The 5,699-nt window shown below is 50.1% G+C and overlaps 1 pseudogene; it reads left to right on the top strand.

The window, feature by feature from the left end:
• The first annotated feature begins 4,986 nt into the window (after window positions 1-4,986).
• Window positions 4,987-5,452, top strand: LOC101575351 (annotated as a pseudogene).
• The last annotated feature ends 247 nt before the right edge of the window (window positions 5,453-5,699 follow it).

Here is a 5,699-nt window from a genome sequence, read left to right as displayed (position 1 = left end):
GCGGACTCATCAGCTTTCCATCGGAGACCCATCAGCGCCCTGCTAGGGGCTTGTATGAAACACTGCGGTGAGCTCCAGACCTTGCTCCTTCAGTCTCCAGGGTGAGATGCCCCCTGCACGCTTCCTTGTCCTGCTCCACGGCAGAGCGTCATAAGCCAATCTTGTTATTTCGTATACGTTTGTACATCTTGTGCTTTATCTGTGCCTCTGGTAAACCCTGACCGATACGGCCCACTAGATAATCAAGGTGAGCTCCCTATTTTAAAATCAGCTGATTAATAATCAATTCCCTGTATTCATGAGGCCTGGGCACTGCATAGCAATTCTCAGTTACCTGTTATTCTGCCCTTCATACCCTGAAAGTGGATATTGTTGTTAAATCTATTTTATAGGAAAGAGGCTGAGAGACACAGAGGTGAAAGAACCTAGCAAATACCCAACAGGTGGGAAGGCAGTAAGAGGGAGCTGAGTACTAATAGTCTCTGTTCTTGAACAGCCATACCCTCAGCCATGTCTGTGTACCAGTGCTCGGTGGCCGCTGTCAGCTGTGGGCAGTGGTGGCTGCCCCCAGCCCTCGGTTAGGCATTTGTCTCTGTCTCAGGTGATGTGGCTGCTGTCCCTTGGGCCTCTCCTACCTGCCAGCCCCTGGGGTGAGGGACAGAGGTGAGCACAGCCGAGCCCCTTAGCGTGTGGAGTGGCCCTGGGCTCCTCAGTGTACCAGCATGAAAACGGAGGCTCGGAGATGACAGTTCGCAGCCAGGAGACTTCTCACGGTGCACGTTATGGGACGAGGGGATGGCAGTGGGAGGGGAAAGGAAGTGGGAAGGAAATACTCGAGCGAGAAAGCAGTCTGGACTCAGTAACTCTGGGATTTAAACTCAAACCAGTAGCTGGAGAGATAGCTCAGTGGCTTAAGTGCCTGCCTGGTGAATGCAAGGTCCTAAGTTCGATCACCAGTACCAAAAACAAACAAACAAAAAAGCACCTCAAACCAGCAATGGGATCCGACGTCCATTGGCCATTTCCAAACCATGTAAACCCAGCATGTTCAGGCCCAAGCTCCCCATTTGCTCGGGCCCTCTTCCCCTGCAAACCTCCACCGCCTAGGAGAGAGTTGCTTCCACATTCCAGGAGCCAAAGCCCACTTTTTCTCACAGCTTCCGCTGTCATTCTCCCATGCTGTCATAGCGAGTACCCCACCTTCTTCAGATCCTGTCCAGTCTGCTTCTAAGTGGGCCTCAAAGCTTTTCCCTTGTTATTAAATCTCAGTCCAGGACCCGCAAGACCTGCCCCCTGGATGATTGGCGTGAAGCCTGACCACACAGCCTTCACTCTCACACTGACCACATCCAATCCCTTTACACACGGCAGGTGTCTTCTTCAAGTGGCTCCGGTCCCATCCTGCTGTTTACCTGATTGGTATCCTCCGCAGGGCTCCTCGTGGCCTCGCTCTTTGCCATGACTGCAGCCATGCTGTGTGTGAGGCCACCTTACACCTCTCTTTTTACCTCTTACATCCCTTAAACTAAAATCTCGAACACATTGGCAGCAAAGCAGCCTTGACAGCCGTCGTCGATCTACTGTCCTTGGATGTACCTTACTAATCACACTTGGTACAAAGAATCAAGTCTGCAGAGCAGGGTATCTCTCCAAAACGCAATCCCAGGAGCCAAAAAGCTGCTATCAGTGGAGACATTCTTGTCACCATGCCGATCCCGTCTCCTCACGACTGCCATCACTGCTAGCCTCCCATCGCCGTGCCAACCATCACCATCATCACAACCATCAGTATCACCGCCACCACCGTCACCACCCCCAGCCCGTCACCATCACTTTCGGATTTTGTTACTCCAGCTGGTGCTCCTCTGAGTACTTTCCATGTTTTATCTCCATTATCCCAACAACCTTACAAAATTTTAGAGAAGAAAGATGGAGGCACAGAGAGCCTTGCCCCTAATCATGGAGCTGGTGTCAGAAGCTACACTGGAACCCAGTTTTCTTGGAAAGAGTACTCAGCGTAAAAGACAGAGGCGAGGGAAGACCTCAGCAAGCAGCTGATATTTGGGCCTGGAGGTGCACGTCATCTTGCAGAGGTTAGCCACTGGGTAGGGAGGTGGGGATGCGGACGGCACTTCAGCACAGGAGCTCATCTGAGCAGAGGACCAGGGGCACAGCGATGCTCGTGGACCTTGGGCGAGCGTGGCTCGGGAGGGGTGCGGTGCGCAGAGGGCTCAGTAGAGGAGGAGAAAAGGGGGCGGTATGAAATGAACTGGAAAGTTAAGAAAAACTAGTACTTAATTTTTAAATGCTCTGTAAGTTTTCACCAAGGCACTACAATCTCAGTTAAGACACTGAAGCATTTCAGCACCTCTCCCAGTCCTTTCCCTCAAGTCCTCTCACTCGGTGACTCCACTCCTAGCCCTGGTGGCCACCCACCTGTCCATTCCTGTCACTTCGGTTTTTATAATGTTGCATAAATGGAATCAAAGAGCCTTTTCGCTCATCCACACCCTCCCCTGAGCATACTGCACTTGAGACTAACCGTGTCTCTGTGTATCTGCACTTCCTGTTTTTTAATTGCTGAGTTATGATCTGATAGATAGACTTCTTGGTTTACTCATTCACCAGTTGAAAGATATTTTGAGTTGTTCCCAGTTGCTGGCAATTATGAATGACATCATTGCAAACCCTTGCGCACAGCTTCTGGCGAGGATAGGTGTTAGCTCGTGAGTGGATGCCTGGGAGTGGGACTGTGCCACTTGCTTCCCACGCTCCTGTCCCGTTCACATTCCCAGCACACGGGCAGGCAGCTTCTCGGCATGCTTGTGAGGTCTCGGGATTTCCAGTTGTGTAAGTTTAAATATTAGCTACTTGAATGTGTACCGGTCAGCTTCTATCCATCTCTATAATAAGATGCCCAAGATACTTAACTTTTAAGGAGAAAATCTTAGCTCACAGCTTTGGGAAGGTCAGTCCATGGTAGGTTGGTGCCATGACTTTAGACCTGCGGTGAGGCAGAACACATGGCGATGGGAAAATGCGCAGGTGCACAGTCACTCGCCTTGTAGCCAGAAAGCAAAGGGAGGATGAAGAAAGACATGGAGTCCCACACGTCCCGGGGGTGGCACATGCCAGTCACCTAAGGAACTCCCATTGGGCTCCACCTCCCAAAGGTTTTCCCACGTCCCAGTTGCTTTAACCCTTAGCACCTGCGCCTTTGGGGATATTCGGGATCCAGGCTCCCACAGGACATGTGGCATTTCATTCTAGTTCTAGTTTACTTTCCTCTAAAGCTGAATCATGGCGCCTGCCGTCTCGTGTACTTGTTATCTGTACAGTTGCATCATCTTTGATGGCGCGTCTGCTTTGCATCTTTGTCCTGTTTTTAAATTAAATCCTGCATTGGAGGGGTCCTTATATATTCAGCATCCATGTCCATCATCAAACATACGATGCACAGGCATTTCTCTCCCGGGCTTGGCCTTACCTCTGCACTTTTTTTAATGGGGTCATGCACAGAGTGTTTATTTTGATGAAGTCCGTTTAATCCACTTTTTCTTTTCCATATCATGCTTTTTGTGTCATTTCTAAGAACTTTGCCAACATGAGGTTGCAAGGATTTTCTCCTTGAATTAATTTTTTGAATAAAGATATATATGTCAAGATTTATTTTATTATATTTAAATTTTGTTTTTTTGAAACAGAGTCTCACTATGTAATTCAGGCTGGTCTTGAACTTACTCTGCCACCCAGATTGGCCTGAAACTTATAGGCATCTTCTTGCCTCAGCTTCTTGAGTGCTGGGATTGCAGACGCGCGCCACCCTGCCTGCCTACATCCTTTTTATTCACCATATCCGCATCCCACCCTTCCAGCACCACTGCTTCAGTTCTTTGCTAAGCTGCCTTTGAAATTTGACAGAAATTAGCTAGCTATATTCATTTTTTTTTAATTTTAGGGAAGGGTCTCCAGGGTGTTCGGGTCTCACTACTAGATCAGACTTGTAGTGATCCGCCTGTTTACAGCCTCCCAAGAGCTGGGATTAGAGGTGTGCGCCGCCACGCCCAGTCTCAGTGGCCGTCTCAGTGGGCCCCGGGGATAGAACCTCCGGCCCCTGCACCTGCTTGCAGGCGCTTTAACCTGATGAGCTATTTGGCCAATCCTACTAGCCAAATTCATGCAAGGTTATTTCTGTATTCTTTATTATGATCTATCGGTTTATGTGTCTTTTTGCCAATACAGTCAGTCCTCGACTTAGGAACATTCTGTTTGTGAACTTTCGCAAATATGAACAGAGCTCACACTGTAAACGTTCTCAGTACCACCATTTTAAGGTAAATGTAAAAGTGAGAGCACATTGTTTAAATATTTTTTTGTATGTGTTTGTTTTCTTTTGTGTGTGTGTGTGTTTCATTTTTTATGTTTTGCATCCAAGGTGGTCTCATTTCATCAGACTTACAAATAAGTGCAACTTGCGAACTTTCTCCCAGAACGGAACGCATTCCTAAGCTGGGGACTTATTGTACAATTTTTTTAAGTGTATTTGGTACTGGGTCCACAGGGTCTCACTACAGAGATCAGACTTGCAGCGATTCTCCTGTTTTCAGGCTCCCAAGCACTGGGATTACAGGTGTGCACTGCCACACCCAGTCTCAGCCGCCATCTCAGTGTGCCCCCGGGAGAGGGCTGGCGTGGTACGCTGGGGATCGAACCCGGCGCTGCGCTCTGCCTCCGCAGGCGCTTTAGTCCACTGAGTTATCGGGCCGGCCCCTGCACAATGTTTTGATGCAGTGACCTTATTAATAAACCTTGAACTCTGATATTGTGGGTGGTTGTATTTTGTTCTTTTTCAAAATTGTGTTGACAGTTCTGGTTTCTTTGCCTCTCTATAGAGATTTTTGGAAGCAACTAGTTAATATTTTTATAAAACCTGCTAGGGGTCGCGTCGCGGAGGTAGGTCCGCAGCAGCTGCCCCAGCGGCTGGAGGGAGCGTCGCCGCCGTGCCATGGCTGAGAGTGACTGGGACACTGGGACTGTGCTGCGCAAGAAGGGCCCCACGGCCACGCAGGCCAAGTCCAAGCAGGCCATCTTAGCAGTCCAGAGACGAGGTGAAGATGTGGAGACCTCCAAGAAATGGGCTGCCGGGCAGAACAAGCAGCACTCGATCACCAAGAACACAGCCAAGCTGGACCGGGAGACGGAGGGGCTGCACCACGACTGGGTGACCCTGGAGGTGGGCAGAGTGATCCAGCGGGGCCGGCAGAGCAAGGGGCTGACGCAGAAGGACCTGGCCACGAAAATCAACGAGAAGCCACAAGTCATCGCAGACTATGAGAGTGGACGGGCCATTCCAAATAACCAGGTTCTGGGCAAAATTGAGAGAGCCATCGGCCTCAAGCTCAGGGGCAAGGACATTGGCAAGCCCATCGAGAAAGGCCCGCGAGCGAAATGAGCACGAAACCTCGAAACAGCGTGTCCGGCTGAGCCGTCCTGCTGCGGTCCCTGAGGCCAGCACCGACGAGGCCGCCCTGCGGCCCTGTGGAACACGGGTCAGGCCAGCAGCCCACCCACCCTGCTGTCAAACAAAGAAACCTTGTGCAAAAAAACCAAAAACAACCAAAACCTGCTAGGGCTTCAGTCAGGGCTGTGGAGAGAATTGCTGTCCTAATCGTATTGTACACCACGTAGCTCCGGTGTGC

This window comes from Octodon degus, unplaced genomic scaffold (genome assembly GCF_000260255.1).
Source record: "Octodon degus isolate 3935 unplaced genomic scaffold, OctDeg1.0 scaffold00004, whole genome shotgun sequence".
Lineage (NCBI taxonomy): Eukaryota > Metazoa > Chordata > Mammalia > Rodentia > Octodontidae > Octodon > Octodon degus.
This window is presented reverse-complemented; position numbering and strand designations above follow the sequence as displayed.